General features: G+C 44.5%; 1 protein-coding gene across 1 annotated transcript in view; it reads left to right on the top strand.

Annotated features, from left to right (window-relative positions):
• The first annotated feature begins 3697 nt into the window (after positions 1-3697).
• The window catches only part of LOC131272133 (GAS2-like protein pickled eggs), a 37349-nt gene continuing 23646 nt past the window's right edge, over positions 3698-17400 (top strand). Inside the window, exons 1-2 of the mRNA XM_058273774.1 lie at positions 3698-3738; positions 5984-6519. The gene's annotated coding sequence lies outside the window, so the exon portion shown is untranslated. The remainder of the gene's footprint in view (positions 3739-5983; positions 6520-17400) is intronic.

The raw sequence follows: 17400 nt of genomic DNA, 5'->3' as shown, positions 1-17400 counted from the left end.
CCGCTACTCTTCTGGTGTCATTGTTGGCTTTGTTCCTCTCACAACCTGGACACTTGGGACGCGGTGAGTAAACATGCGTAGACATGCCCCCGGGGACAATTGTGATCGGTCGATCGATCGTTGAAGGAACTGCATAAGATGCTCGAGGAAAATCAAATAAAATTTATGCTCAGAAAAACCATAGTAAATCAACTATTTTCATTAACAAATTTATGAATTTGTTGCATTTCCTATTGTTTACGAGATTAGCATATTTAAGTTTTAAATGGTTTCTTACCGACTTGAGATAATTTTTCACTCATACTATATGAACCGTTAAAGATTCTTAGGAATAAACCATATTTTAAAAAAAAAACATATGAAAAAATAACACACAATTTCCACGAGTTGTAATCGTGCTCAAACAAATTGCATGACTCAAGACTGTGCAAACTCCGCAAGGTTTAACGCAATCGAATGGGTCCCATACCGGGATGACCGGGTGCATATAGTTCACTGTTACTTAAATTCAGCACCGGAGGCTCCCCCACTAAGGTTGCCACAATGCTTCGTCAATATTTTTCCCACAGGCACCAAACCCAAGTAACCTCGTATCGTCGCCATGTGCTTTCTTGCTTTCGCCGCCGATCTTCAAAACCCTTTACGATACTGCTTATTTTCTTCGATCATACCATCACTCTTTCTCTCTCTCTCTCTCGCCCTCTCTACGTCTTTCTTTTTTACATACATTTATTTTTATGATAAATTTCAGTTCGCCTCAGCCCGCTTTCGGCAAATGGGACCGTATGAGTCAGTTGCGTCCCAGCATCCCCTTGGCTTAGACGGGATGATCCCTGTTTGTTTTACTGTGTTTTACTGCTCGTTACCGTTGGGCTTTGTTTTGCTTTCCATCGATCTCCGTTTCGACGAAGCGTTTCGGAGGGAGAGCATTGCAAGTGGAAGATGACGACTGTGAGGACGATGATGGAATAGGTTTGAAATTTACAATCATAATGGCGTGCGGTTCCTTGGTGGGAGGGTGAAGTCATCTTCTGGTGTAAGTGTTTTGCTTTTCTTGGATTTTTAAGCATGCGATGGATAATTTTATTTCGTGCCGAAAACCATCGGAATAAAAGGGATGCCTATTCAAGAAAGTGAGAAGGCATATTGATAAATCAAAATAAATTGAATTAATTTGTTTTACAAATTGTCTCTAAGCGAAGGTATTGACTGGAGTATTGATTTAGCTGGAAAGTATCCCGTGTCGGAAAAGTTATGGCGGAAATAAAAATAAAACATCGCTCCCACCGTAGCCAATAAACATGATTCGGGAAGCCACAAAGAACACGCGACACTGCGCTTAAGTCCGCGCTAAAAAAAAAGATATAAATAAAACCCAGCCATTGCCGGCGATTCACACCGCGTCGGTAATAAATTACACACTTCGCGACCGCTTGGCCCTGCGGAAGTGACACTCGGGGCGGAACTGATAAGAAAACTTTACCGCGAAGTAGTTTGGAAGTGCATCGCCGTTAAGAAAGCAAAGTAAACCCCGCAATCATTCGTCATCCATCGGCTGCTTTGGTTCTTTACATGCTTTCCGCGAATAGGGAATTCGCGTTCCATTGAATATGCTTGGAGAGAGGAAAATCTACGGATGGGAGGAATGGGCATTTAATGTTTTGACTCGAGCTCACAACAACACCAGACTCGCTAGTCACCCGGGACCGTTGGCCGGGAGTTGGCCGTGAATCATAAAATTGTCCCCACAACCGGTGGTGCCGGTGGTATTGGTGCTGTGGAAAACTTATGTGGATATGGGTCGGCCGCAACACTAACGCCAAAGTGTGTACGTATGTCGGGCGTGTGCGTGCGCCAAGAACGTGCCATGCCGTCATGGTGGAATGTTTGCATGGTCCATGGTCGTTGGTACCGTGGAAAACCGCGATGCGCTTTTCCTCTTCCTTTTTCTGCACGCTGTGGAGTGGCTTAGAAGCGTCAAACGGTTGCGGTAGTTTCTTTATGGACCATTCCCATTTTTCTGTATGCGTGTGTTGCGGAGGAAAAATAGATAAACGCTTAAACAATACTACAATTTTCAACAACGGCCATGCTTAGTACTGGTGAAACGAATTCTAAGGTGGCTTCTTGGTGGTTGTTGTATGAAAAGGTTTTCCATACAGGGCCTTGGATGTTCAAGGCTGTTTTATAACAAAGATCGAGCGGACGAGGTCTACCGGAAGTGTAAAGTTTGTTTACAAATACCATCACTATTATTGGGTTTTCTTTTTGCGAATGCCGGTCATCGCCCTTACATCACAAGCAAAACAAATGGCTTGGAGGATTAACGATATTTATTTTTGATGTTCCAGGAAATTTCATTGGTTTTTGTGTTCATCTTTCAGTTTCAGTTCTTATGAATGTTGATGTTTGATTTTATAGTTTGAAGCGAACAATACTTTACAATCGGTTTTTATTCCCTTCTGCAGTTAATTACAATTTATCAGATAAAACTTATTTATCGGCAAATAATTTAGCGACCAATTGGCCGTTCGCCTGAAGGAAACAACAATTTTACCTCTCCAACAAGGTCCAATAACAATAAAACAAGATAACGCGCATCCTCTCGGTCGAGTGTAAGCTTCACCGGCACCGGGGAATGCTGATGCAGTTTTCCTTTCTTTTTCACTATTTTTGTTCAATCCTGTTGTCGCAAGACGTGCACGCTTGAGTCATCGCTCGCAGCAATTTCAATGTCATCTTTACACAGCGCACACTACAGCACCCGGTAGCATAACCTACACACGGTCCATACGCTGTACGGTTGGCCCGTATATCCTTCCGCGATCCGGTATTATGTGCACAGGATTCCATCGACGGTGGGGTTGTCGAGGATTCCATCGACGGACGAGCGGAGAAGAACTGCAATGCACTCGCGGTGAGAGTTGTACTTTTTGCTCTCTCTCATACCTTATTTCTCTTTCTCTCCCGATATGATGCAGCTATGCATTATGGGTTGCGCACACTGAGTTGGATGCTGGAAGAACAACGATGTTTTTTAAGTCACGATTGTCTACATCACTCTACCGTCGCAGCTTTTGCTCTGTTCAATTCACGCTTTTCCATTTTGGGGTTTAGTTTCAATTCTTAAACTACGGTAATTTCACATTTTTAAGCAGGTTTTTATCCCATCTTCTTGAGCTACAATGTTATAAAACGTATGTCACCTAGTTTTCATACATGTAAATGCAGAAAAAAAAGCTGAGAAGCAAAAACTCACAGCGAGGAACAAACAAGTTGAACAACATAATCTTAAGGTTCGCCAACCAGTGGAGGTCTGATGATGTAAAATGGGTTTTAAAAACAGTATTCTGATTACGAGTCTTGCGATTTGTGTTTCGCCGTAAAGAATGACTTTCGGTTGGCGTTCAACAAAAACACACAGAGAGTATTTTGTAAGAGACTAATGTTATATACCGGAAAAATAAGAGAAAGCACGTAACGTATAAATCTAGTACCTTCGGCTTTAGCAACGCTTCGGGATGCTGCCTGCTACTGAGTCAGTGTGCGCAGCCCATGCCTCATGTTGCGAGAGAGCGAGCCGACCGTTCTCTCTCTATCTCTCCGGTGGCGAACAGCTGCATTGAGCGTGTCGATTGCACGGGGTTAAAACGTACACTTTTCATTTCGTTCGAGTTCAGTTCGGTATTTGACTCGTGACTGTGCGGACGTACGTTTTCGTGCTCAACACGCCCGACGGTAAGCACGGTTTCAAATGTGTGATCAATCTTGCAATCTGACATCGCGCCCGGTTTGTGCGTGCGTGCGTTCGTTCGTGCTTGCGTCCTCCGTGTGGTACCAGCAGCTGCTTCTTGCATCAAACGGAACTCACACAAACACATGTGTTAGTTAGGAGCAAACAACAAAAAAACGGAAACAACAGAAGGGCTGCGATTGCGCGGACCTGATTAGTTCTGTTCGTCGTCTCGCACCAAACTTGTGTAGTTTTGCCCTGACTATGATGGCTGGAAAAGGGCGCCTGCGAGGAGGCAAAGTGCAGTGATGATAGCGGACTGTGTGCTGTGTTTCATTGTGTCTCCAAGCGGCGAGTTCTTGGCAACTCTTTTCGTCCGTTCTTTTTCTAGATTGTTTGTTCGTACGCCTAAACTGCCAAAGGCATCCCCCACGGTGGTGACAGTTCGCATTGGAATGACAGGTCCTTGTTTTCCTGGTGTGCGGTCAAGATGTTTTCCCTCGGTACTTGGGAAAAGGACACTCCTGTCTGGGATGACCGAAGAGACCGTGCAAACAGGAATGCAAACTTACTCTAATACAAAGGCCGCATTATTAAAGCTTCACCCGGCAATGACCTCCACGAACGCATGTAGGCTTGTTTACGAAACGGCACAGCAATCTCGTCAAAGTATGCTAACTAAAGGCATACCCGGGCGAGCATTAGAGCGAGCCGTCGTGTCGCACTTTGGAAGTTGGGCGCAACTCTGCAATAGAGCCCGATTGTTTGTTTGGGCAGCTGCTGCTGCTGCTGCTGCTGCGGCGGCCCCCTCGATTGCCCAAGGCTAGTAGGCCTTGGATTGTTGGTTTTAGTTAATCGGAGAAGGAGAGAAAGAACCCCCCATGGCATACTGCAGCAAAAGCCCTTAGGCCAACAAACAATCCTTCATGTGTTGAAGCAGCAACTCGGCATTGTTCTCTTTTACTCGCCGTCAAGCTGTCGTTCCCTTCCGCTGACCACCAACGAACCGATGGACAGTTCCAGTTGGATTTGGGTGTGTTGTTCCATCGATGTGCAGTTCCACAACCAATTCGAGTTCTACCTTTACTCGGCAGACAGCGGAAGAAAATCGATCCTTGTTAGCGACTGCTGCTTTTACCTCAACATCATTCTCCTTGGCAACGGTTGCATCCAAGCAGCCTCCCTCCGAACAGACTCGGCCTTTTAGTGTGAAAATTTCCACTGACACTTCCGATGCCCTCGGGGCCGGCGAGCTTGGCCTGTATCACACGATGCAAATGACTTCCATGACTCGATCGAGGAATGGAAATTTTGTGTTTTCTCACATTTCCCATAGGTACCCCGGTTTCGGGACGGTTTTCTTCACGTTTTTTTAGTGTTCACAACATTTTCCTTACCACCACCGTCGTGGAGCCATGTTGTCTCGTGTTGTGTGTTTCTTTCTTTTTCCTTTCCCTCCCTTGTTACTGCAAGCATAGGGCGCATATCGCCGTAGGTCACGATGCTGTGTGCTGGCTGTGGCAAAGGAGACGGTGCAGCACCACACACGACGGCGATATCATATCGAACTGGACGAATTCAAACGATGAAGCGCATGAAGGAAGGAAAACGAGCGAGAGTGAAAGAGGCCGAACCGAAGGGGGTATTGGGGGGTCGGGACGCCGACACGACCGGAGAGGGTGTCGCAAGATAGTGTCATTTGTTGTTGCCATTGCTGGTGCTGCTGATGCTGTTGATATTGTTGTTATTGTTATTGTTTTCTCTTTACATCTGTCAATTGATGATGTGGTCGCTATCTCCCGTCCACCCCCTTTCGGCCGGTTTCGATCCTTATTTCGTTTCTTTCGGACTTTCTTGGTCCACCAATATCATTTGATTCGGAATCGTGCTCCGGTGGAGGATGTGAGGGGTTTTCTTCGGTGATAAAACCCCATAATGGGTGATAAAAGTCGGAGACATCATACTCCCCTAAATTCTTCATTCTGCGGGTCTGTTGTTGAATTACTTTTTGGTAAATATTTTTCGATTTCGTGTCGTGGATGGATATATTTATATTATGTTTCAAATGTCCGGTGTTCAGGTTTTTTTCTTGTACAGATTGAATTGCCAAGAGTATAGTAAAAGATTATGTTAGGTTAGTCCTTCATGTTTTTAAATGTTTTACCAAGCTCAAAACGCTGCAATATCATACGATTGGCTGATATTCTCGATCTTTCTAACCATACCACACATCTCATTATTTCTTCTCAGCAACTATATTCCTGAAACATTTCCCCTTTTGTTAGTGTTTTTTCTTTAGTTTAACAAACCTTTCCGCCTATAGTGTTACCAGAACAAACCCCGTCAGAGCAAGTGTTTAAAAAGTAAACGGTGGACAAGTAGTGCAAGTACATATATTGTGTGAAAAGGGAAAATTAAAGGGCACTAACCCAACGTACCGAAGGTGTCGGAGTGTGTGTGATTGTGTGTATGTTCGTGCGACACCTTTTGGAGGAAAGCGGCACCGGGGGCATTGTGGCACTGTGCAACGAATCAGCATGATATCCTTTACGCCCAACAATCCACCAGTGGCCGAACGACGCACCGCGACAGACAGTGTAAACGCACCAGCAGCGACGGAACCGGAAGTTACAGTCGCACTGTAGAGAAGTCAACGACAACAACAAAGTAAAAACCAAAAAAAAACAGAACGCCAACCAGAAGCAGCACATCTCAAAGGGCGAGACAAAACAGCATTGCTGGCAGGAAGCGCAAGCACGAGACTGCGAGAGAACGGAAATCATTCGGTATGTATGTTGTATGTTTGTGTGGGTCGGATGTTTAAATCTGCATATTTTCCCCAATCCCCCCATCCGCCTTTCGCCCGAGTCTTTCGTTGATCTTTTTCTGCCTCCCTGACTATCATTTCAATTTTCACCCCCGGTTATGACATTCATTCTTATCTGCTTCGGTTTTTTTGCACTCGGAGTTTTGTTTAATGTTTTTTTGCATTCATCTGTTGACAATCCAACTGAACCAGTAATTGGATTTCTTGCTACGACCCACGGGGGCACTTCTAATGCGTGTTTTAATCTGAACCGTTTCATTGATTTCTTGCTCAACCCCTGCCGTCCACCCTCGCTGCTGCCTGCTCGTTATCTGCTTGTCAACGGTTCGCCCGTTGTTGGTCCAAGAAAAATCGACTTTGTTTGCGCAACTATCGCTTCAACGCACGCACCACAACTACCAGCCAAGGCCGCGTCGAATGGCTGTCGAACGTTATTTATGACGGGGTTGTTCCGTGCGTTACTGGCCACCTCGGGCGCTGATAAGAACGCTGTTTTCCAACCTCCCGCGACCTACAGTGGAGAACGCAAACTACAAATTACGTTCCGATTTCAAACGCTTTTTCCTAGAGGGCGTCCACTGTGGGCTCGCTTGCACACGTGGAGAAACCTATTATCATCAGTCCAGGGTTTCAGAGTTTGTTTTTATCATGGCAGCTTCGGGCAACGGGTGCGAAGGGCGAGATGAAGGTGTTATCAATGAGAAATAATGATTTTCTGGAACACTTATCTTGGTTCCAATACCATGCATTTATTGTTGGCGATAAGATCTCGATATTGAGCTCACTTATATGAATTGATTTTTCTACCAGATGTGCCATTCAATCTTTCAAATAGACATTATCGTTAGACGTTTTCATGCTTGTGACTGTTTCAAATTCAGCTTTTTAGCAGTAAGTCAACTAGTAATTTTTTATACATGGAACATGAATGAATCTTTCACGAATCATGATGATTTTTGGCATTACTGCAGCTCTCATTAAAAGATTCATGAATATCGAAAACAAAAACGATTGGTATTTTCTGGTAAAATATCTTTAAAGTACCTATCATCTTGCTCAAAGTTCATGTTGAACTACTATATTTTGGTATTTCCTTATTTATTATATTTTCTTTTATCAACTTTCAATTTGTTGGCTTGGCACCAATTGGCTCAAGATCCTCGATGCATAAGATTGTCTATCTCTAAGTCTAATCTACATGGCTTTATTAAACCTTTTGATGTCTCCAATGAATTGCCCTCCATTTTTGTGTTTTTTAAGTTTTCGGTGTGATTTTTTACTGACGGAAACGATAGCTAGTTTTTCGTAAAAAATATGCTGCAGACCGTTTGACTCCCGCAAGAGTCATGCTATTTTACCCAATAATATCACTCAACGACCAACCCATACAGAGAGAAATATATAGAGAGAAGTATGTATATACAGCACGCTCCTGGCATTTGTTTGGAGATAAAATGCGAAAGCACGCCAACTCGTGGAACTGCCCATGGCGCGTGGTATTGGTGCGCATAGCTTTTACGATTGCCATCGATCACGGAGGAAGTTCCTCGCGGCACGAATCCGACCACAACGACGAAAGCACGCTCTCCCCGTCTAGACAGGAAGAAGAAATAAAATCAATATGGCCGACTGAATGAGAATGGGTGGATTGGGGGGGGGGGGGGGGGGGGGGGGGGGGGGTGGCACTGTACGGCTGGCAGCTGCTAACTTAACCCGACAAAGGGCTGTACGACCACCCCCATAGGACTTTCGTTCTCACGAGGAACCCCTACCGTAGCCCTTTAACTAACCCAAGTGATGGGGTTTTATGGTCATCACACCGGGTAGGGTTCTGTTATCACTTCGCCCAACCTCAGACCCACGTCGGTCCCTTAGGTTGATGTCGAAACGAATCAAATAACTCCCAAGACATAAGGGAGGCACACCCAGTATAGCTCTTTGTCGTACGGAACTGCGACCGCCACTGATAATGCTGGGCACTCCTTCGCCCCTCTTCGGTTTCCAAGCGTCCCCACACTGGCATGCGACAATTCTGATGTGGACTGGAGCGTGTGGAGTGCTCCACCAAGCAAAAGTGGGGACACAGTAAACATCTTTCCCGGGCCCTGTCCGGACCGGCGGGTGAATAATGTGCGATTTATGATAATTCCTCCCGGCTCACGGCTGCAGCGGCTGATTAGACTCGACTGCAATTGCACCGGAGACGACGTGCACTACCCGCGGAGTGAGTGCCCGCCGAACTTAGCATATTCCGGTGCGGGAGACGATAAAACTAGGCCACCATTCGTGTGTCGTGCACGTTCTGAATTGCGAATGCGACGCGCCGCCGGATTCTCGCAGACGACGCCTGTCTGACCGTTCCGGGACTGGAGTCGGGAGTTTGCACTCTCCCCCCATTAGCATACGGCTGGAACGGAGAGGTTGGTCTGATTTGGAGGAAAAAAACTGGGACTGGCTGGTACCACTCAGGAATTATCATAACTCTTTTAAGCAGTGACAGAAACGCACTCACGAGCTGATGTATCGGTAGTTGCCGGTAGTCACACGGAAAAGTGTGAATTGAACCCGGAGGAATTTGTATTCTTATCCAGTGCAACATTCCATTCCCGGGTTCCAGTTCGTCATGAACTAAAAAGCAATGTACAGAGTTTCAATTATCGAGCTAGGGTTTTTTAGTTTTCAGCTGGAGTTCATACGGTTGTTTAGTACTTACAGTAATTCGTGCCATTTGTTCCAGGAGAAATCACAATGTCTTCTCAGATAGTTAGTTGTTGATCACCACCACAAGACCTTGGAAAAGAGTACAATATTTTATAGGTTTTAAAACTCTCCAAAGCTGCATGAGGACGCGCATATCTTTATTGGCACAACTCGTGCGTTTAAGTGGCCACTTGAGACAACGATCCAATTTAGTAGGTACGTTCATTGACCCATCCTTTGAACGGAAAAAATAAAACTTCATTTATAAATAGAACCTCGATAAGGTCAGGGGTTTAGTTTTGCTAATAGTTTCAAGCTTTAAGTGGTTCATATAAAACCTCACACTTAAGCTGATTTTTTTAAACAACAAATATATTGTCATTACTGCGAGGCATTGAATCACGAAAATGTTTTTGTCTGGTACAGTTTAGATCAGGGTTCGGAAATCGATGGCCTGCTAAAGCAACTTTAGTTCGATATCTCATTATATTTCTGTTGGTTTTTTTTAAAGAATGAATCTTTTCCATATTCATATCCATTTTATATTATTAATCTTTACGTTAGTAAAATTTAAACAACTTGTTTCTATTCTAATTAAAAAAAAAAGGAAACAAATCAGGTCTGCAGCGATGTAGAGCATTTGTGATTTCGCTAATTTTTCAATCCCTTTACATTAGTGATGGGCGTACAGAGTAAGAATGAGTGAGTGAGGAGAATCTTACTATTGAATTTATCAGTTTAAAATCCCACGGACATTGAATATCAAAAGAGTTAATGTGTGAGTAAAAGAGGGCGACCAAGCCCTTATCCTATCTTGGGATTCAAATTTCACTTTGGACTTTTTCTTCAACTCCCTGATTCACTCTTTTGGGATTGGAATCTATCTTAAGAATTCAAATCTCTGTGGCGATCAGTAATTGTTCAGTCTGATTTAAATCTAAAAAAAATCAATACTCTACATCTTTCACTCTAAAAATAAAGAGCAAGAATAAATGGTTGCCGGCCCCTGCCTTATGCGAAAAGAATAGAAGCAAACCGTCCCGAAAAGGGACGGAAGGCATCCGATGCCTTGTTATGGAAAACGTGGTCCCAGCTTCCTGCATTCGCCACCAGCAAGTCCCCGATTACAACCGTACGTCTGCCGTTGGCGAGGAAAGGGCAGGTGGGGACGGTGAGAGGATCGATGAGCAACACCATTCGCTCCGTTGCAATGCGTTGGCTGCAATGTTGCACTCGTTGCAAAATGAAAGAAAACGGCAGGGGAAAAAAAGGAATAATCAAAAGATCCGCACAAAGTAAACTATGCCGCAAATGTGATTGTGCACTATCGAGGTGTTGGTTCGTTTTTTTTTCTCAAGTCACTTCCCTCGCCGGTTGGATTGTTTTTCCTTTCGCGCCGGCCCCCAAGCCCCCTTGCTTTCCATTTTCCTCCCATCGAGCTTGGAGAGCTTCCACCTCAGCTGCACTGACTCATTCACTTCGCTTCACTTTTGCTCGTCGCGATGCTGACCTTGGCGATGGAATGCTTTAATCGCGTTTCCGCGTGCTCCGGCCCGGTATTTCGCATCTTCATTCTCCTCCTCCTCCCGGCCCACTCGGCGCGGGCCAGTCGTCCCTCGAACCGAGATGGAGCGAGATGCATTCGAAACCCACGGAACTGCAACCCACGGTCGGGACGGAGAAACAACAACGCCTTTCTGTTGATGCCGGGTTTGGACGATTTTTCTCCGATGCACCGCAAAACCCGACAGGAGGACGTTTATACGAAGCGGAAGCCAATCGTGTTATCTCGTGACGAAGACGGTTGTTGTGACAGCTTTCCGTCGGCACCGGTACGGTATGTCCTTTTGGTTGCACGCCTCGGTGGCGAAGAAGTATTGCCCAAATTGTCTCAAAACATCAAACGGCTCAGACAACGTTTTTTCGACGCACCGACATCGTAAATCACTCACCGTTAATTATATACAAAACAGGAAGCATTGCGTTAGGTTTAATAAAGTCACCACCGGCGGCGACCGTTCCGATCGGTTGGGTAGGCTCCATTTTTCGAGGTTAGGACATTTCCACTTGGTTCGGTTTTGGTCTCCGATCTTCTCCACGGCGTGATTACATAAAGTTGCATCGTTCGGTCACGGTAATATGCGATGACCACACACCGCAGGCACTTTGAAAGGAAAGGCAAAGTTAAAAACGCGTTGACCGTGAAACGGTTGCTTCACACGCGCAGAAGAAGATGGTTTTGTTAAATCCTTTTTATTTCTTTCCTTCCCCGCTCCTAAGCTGGCATCAGTTTTGATCTATAAGGTGCCCATTTTGACGCCATTTCGATCCGGCGATACGGTTCGGTGGCTTTGACGCAATTTATGCTGGCTATTAGAGCAGCGAAATGATAAGGATTAGGTGAATAAAACAACATGAAACGCAACGAGGAAACCAACGGGTGCGTCCTTGGGGTAATAAAGATTTCCGAGGATTGTCCAGTGAAACAAAAGAGGCTTTGGTGTTGGTAAAAGGTTGACAAAAAAGCAGGTTGATGAAGTAATTTCTTACTGATACGGGTGGTTTTTTAAATAACAACAACCAAACCGTGGCGGGAAAACATCCTTCTCATAATTTAACGCAGCAATGTAATTACCCCTTTTTCTTGTGGAATTCCATTGTTCGTGTACTAAAATGTCCAAATGTTTTTTTTCTACCCACAAAAAAACAAAATGGTACCACTTTGCCGCAGATCGCTTCATTTGATTTTCCTTCGCCACAATTTGTCTGCCTTGTTAAGCAATCGCTTTTCGATACTAAAAACATAATGAATAAAAATTATGGCAGACGGCAGCGAGCAAAGCATTTAAAAAAAGGGAACGACCCCGTAATGCTTTGAACCAACCGCCCGGTCCCCCCCCGATCGTAATCTAATCATCTGGTTTTTCCCACCATTTTTCCCGCCCCGCAAGCGTTGTTGAATAACCATCCTTCCACCGTCGCGCTTTCCATCGACTGCATCTCCCGGCGGGGGTGGGACACTCATTGGGGGATCATCGGGGTGAGGTGTTGTTGCGTTTGCCGGTGCACGGTGGCGCCACAGTTTTCACGCGGGCCACATTTCCCCGCCACGTCCCCGGGTCAAGACGAATGCTGTGGCTCACGCGGTTGGCTTATGGATTGCGTCTCATTATCGCGTTTATGACACACGGCTCGGTGTGTGTTACACGGCTCAAGATGGGCAGAAAAGAAAAACCGAACCAAACTAGGCTACTCCCAACCTACATAATCATAAAAGGCGACGGGTATTTAGGCTCCCGTGATTAGCTACACTGGTGGGCTTTGTGGCAACATTTTGGCAAAATTTTACACCCAATCCCTCCGATGGGGATGGGAACAATGGGTGCTTGTCGGATGGGAACGATGTATCTCACGACAAATTCCCTGCCCCCCGTCTGGGTGGCGGGTGGGACCTCCTTCCCGTGCTTTCCCGCAGCCAATTGCGCGGTTTTACGGGACGCGTTTGTTTTGTCTCGTTAGAACCGTTTTATTGCCAAGCGAAACATTGGGAATCGCGAAAGCCGTATTGCGGTATAATAAGCGCTCTCTCCGTAGTTGAATGTGATGTAATGATTCCACATGCGAAGGAAAGGTGATACAACCGGCGATATAAAATGCAATCAAATGCAGTGACCGCCTTTCGGTATCGACCAAACAGTGCCGGTAAACTAGCATACTCAAATGGTGCTCATGTTTCGTGCATGTATAAAAATCATTTTTATTCACCGTATCCAAGATATTAAATATCTATTTGCTTTATTAGACTTTTTGTTTGGAGAATATTAGAAGAAAATGATCAAACATAGCAACACTGTGGAACATCATTTAGATATTTCAGTTGTACACAACTTTGAATGAACTATACGAAAACTACGTTAAAGACGGGTGGTTTTTTAATGTGTCATTGTTCATATCAGTAATAGTCGTGTAAAGTTAAGTCTTCTTTTGTACGAAAGTCTTTTTACTCACGTATGTTAAATGTTTGGTCTCATAACATGTTCCGTGGCACCTGTCAACTGTTTCCTAACTTTCACTATGTTTCACAATGCAATTTTAAAGTAGAAACTAGTGATAAGAACAACAATTCTTTTTGGAGATTCGAATCTTTCAATCCCTATTTTGTAAGATAAAACGCGAAAAATGTGTTGGTAACAGGGATATATAAAAAGAGTGTATATAATATCAAAAGAGTGAATGAGTAAGTAAAACAGATGCTGGTTGCCACAGTGACGCGAGTCTCAAGGAGGAGGTATTCGAATCTATACTTGGGATTCCTTGTACGGATTCAAATCACTGGGACGACTAGTAGGCAGCACTTTTACTTATTCATTCACTCTTTTGGGATTCGAAGCCGTGTTGTGATTTAAATAAAGAGCTACAAAAACGAAATCCTATCTCACTCAGTGCGCACATCACTAGTCATCAAATACCTTAAAAATGAGCTAAACTAAAGTGCTTCTTGGTCCTAAATGAACCTATGAATTTGCCTAATCAATTTTTTCGGCAAGTTTCTGGTTTGTTTATAATCTCTTACGTTTTTAATGCAATTTCCTACTCATGAATATTACTCAAAACATTTATCAAAATTGTCGAAATTTTCCTCTGAATCTTTGTTCTAGCCAATTAAATTGGTTTAACACGTTGCGTACCGAGCGTTTTTGGCACAATTTTTAGTACAATCTTTTTAATTAAAATTTGGGTAAAAGAGTAAATGAGGCCCCGAATCCCAACCGAGACCGGATCCTCCCCTGTACGAGAGGACTGACTATCCACGTACAACAGGGAAAGAAGTCTCGTAAGCCCTTAACGGGCAGGCATGACCAAGAGGTCGTTACGCCAAGAAGAAGAAGAAAGCTCCTGGGCCGCATGAAGCTCCGATGCAATTTTCATGTTACATTTTCATTTATTTACGGGTCACAAACTTTTTAGAACTAGTTGCTGCTGTCACCCACTCTTGGGTGACGTGGTACGGAACGTGTTAAAATTAAATTAAAAATCAATTTGTGAGTTGCAATGTAGTCTACTTCACTCGTCATAGCGTTTAATTAAATTCTTTTTTTTTTGCTTAGATCGATATTCCGTTGATATTAGATAATACGAAAATTATGTATCTCTTCACAAAGGTCCTTCTGATAATAACTTTAACGAGTTGTTGATGGAAGCAAAGATTAACAGTACGACTAAAACACCTTTGGAAAAAAAAAATCTCCGTCGGAAGAGAGGCCGCCCCTGCGCGCACGCGTCCGATGTTTTATGACACTGGCCATATCAACAAACCCGCTCACGCCGAAACCGATTAGTCACCGGTGGAGGGCATTCGCAACCTCTGCTGCTGGTCCGCGAAAAACCCGTCAAAACATGACGCGCGAAAAGTGCGCCACCTGGGCCGGGAGTGGGAGGCGGTTTTTTTTCTCTCGTTCCGATCCTTCACTCCGCCGGAGTTTGCCCAGAGTTTGGCCGTGCGCGACCCCATTTCTATCGTCTCTCATTAACCATGCTAGATTTTTGCCAGAGACCAGTAGCATAAGGGGAGGCAGTGGTAGGGTGGAGGACTGGTGCGTGGAGCATTGGAATGCTGGTGGCGAAAAAGTCCTCCCCCTGCTCGCCATCTCGGTCCTTCCCGGCTCCCGGGAGCCGAGCTGCGCGTAACTGAATCGAACGCAAAATGCGGTCACTTTTCGGTGCAATTTAAGATGTGTGTGTGTGTGTGAGTGTAGGTGCGTGCGTGCCTGTCTGTCGCTTTGCAATCCGCGACAAACACGTCACTGACTTGGCATTTCAATTATGCTCGATTTTCAAACCGAAAAATCAAACTCCTGAAAGAATTGGCCGAAGGATGGAAGAGATCAGGAGGCCTGTAACGTGTTTCGTCATTGGAACGGCGATGTAATAAGAATCATTCCACGGCACGAGAAGCCATGGCAGCGAAACAATTCCATTCGGTAGTCGTAAACGACAGAAAACGTGCCTCCGATGGAAAATGGGGTAGCAAAGGGGTTGCGGGGAGGGGAGCGATACCGACCCTCCAGGAGATTTCTGGGCATCAATCATCGTCGGACTGCCCGGTAATGGTGTGCATTATCTTGCGAATTGCTTCGGGGGTTCGCCACGGTGGTTCAAATCCCCAAAGGAGGATGGGGGGTGGGTTGATGAGGTCTTTCAAATTCCAAACGGTCTTATTTTTTACCATTTCGCCAAAAGAAGTCAAAGAGGAAAAAGAGCCAAAGAGTGAAAAAAAAGTGCACGATTGTTTGCCAAAACGTTTTGTTTCTTCGAGAGAAGATTTGGGGAATCATTTTGCCGACGTCTTATACTTTTTTTTCCGCCCATCTCCAATCGCCTTACAGGCGAGTAAGACGGTGGAATACTTCCCGGGGACGACGAGCTGCAAAACTAATAAATATTCCACATGGGAATGGTGTCAAGAGTGAGACCGCTGGGATTGGTATACACACACACACACACACAAAAGCAGCTTTATAGCAGCCGTCTTGGGGAATTGCGGTGAGAAAATGGTGATTTTACTGCAATGTTTCGGTTTTTTATGGACTATCGGCAGTAAAATTTCAATTCGTAGGAGCAAACGAATAATAATAATAATTTTATAACCTCTTACATGTTTGTAAAGTGTTTATGTATCTCTTAATTAGGCTTACACATTTTTAAAGTTGTTGAATTTATAAATGCAGTTTATTTTCACTCAAACAATTCAACAAAATGTTAAAATTTCTACCATCAAAATGGTTGCATTATACCGATGCAAAAAGAATGGAATAGTCCATAATATATTAATAGGCTATAGTTGTTACAAAACTACATCCCTTGGAATGTTTTATCTTTTGCTTGCTTTTATAAACCCGAAGGTTTAGCACCTTGACTGCCAAGTTGTTTTTGTACAGGTGTTTAGTACAATCATGTTTTGTTAAAATTTCGTTTACAAATTAATAAACGAACAGTTTTCCAAAACTAAGCGAAGAGTAGGCTTTCCAAAGGATACATTTTAGTAAATATTCTGCCTAGTGCAAAGGACTTATGAGTTAACGTCAACAAATCATATGTATAATACATTCAATGCTCGACATCCTCTACGTATTTCTCACTCCTTTAACAATCGAATTAAGCTGTGACCGGATCCTATCATAAACGGTTGCCCCTCGGATAGCCGAAGGGTTACCGCTTACTTATCTAACCATTTGTTTACACTAATCACCCATTACCGTCAGCGATTATCTTATTACCGGAACCCGCGGTCTCTCGCTCGGGAAAGAGGAAGAAACCGTGCACCACTCAAGGGGAAACGATATCAAAATACCTGCAGGGAACGACGAAGGAGGAGGAGGAAAAGGATGCGTGAACTTGAAATTCGAAATCGAAACCAAACACCTCTCCGTGTGCCCAACAAAACACGGGGAGAAAAAGGGTTTGCTACAAATTATTCTCCCTTTTAGTTTTCTTCACATCACACTGAACCCCTTTCGTTGTTTATCTCCATTCCACCCCCGGTTTCCGCCCGCGCCCCCAGGGGGAGTGCTGATTTAAATTGGTTGTTTTCGTTATTCGATTTGTTTTTATTTTCAAGCGTGCCCACAAGGATGTCTCATTAACGCGGACAATTTAACATCTTTGCCGAGGGTAATCACAGGTTCGTTGTTTTTAACACCCGTACGAACATGAACATGACCTCCCCTTTACCCTCGCCGTAACCGCCACCATCCTCTCGGTGGCAACGCGCCATGAGCGGATCATTTGCTCCTCTGGTAGACGAGATTATGTTTTGGATATATTTACCCACATCCTCCGGGTTGCATTACATTCCCTTACCTGTGAAATTTGAGCCAACCGACACCGGACCCGCAAAGGAAAGACCCCGACTCATTGGCACCTCGTTGAAGTGGTACTAAAGAGATAGGAGACACAAACGGTAGAATAGGACGATAGGAGCGGAGGGTCGGTTGTGGTCGGTCACGTTAAACACATCGTAATTCCAATTAACCTGCTGGCGCTATCGCGTTGCAGTCATTCATCTACGTTTGCTTGGTTCTTTTTCTTCTTTTCACCATATTCTTGCGCCTGTTTTCGTTCGTCCGCTTCGCTTCTATTC

The sequence above is a fragment of the Anopheles coustani genome, chromosome 3, assembly GCF_943734705.1.
Source record: "Anopheles coustani chromosome 3, idAnoCousDA_361_x.2, whole genome shotgun sequence".
NCBI lineage: Eukaryota > Metazoa > Arthropoda > Insecta > Diptera > Culicidae > Anopheles > Anopheles coustani.
The sequence above is the reverse complement of the archived record's forward strand: the minus strand, read 5'-3'. Positions and strand labels throughout refer to the sequence as shown.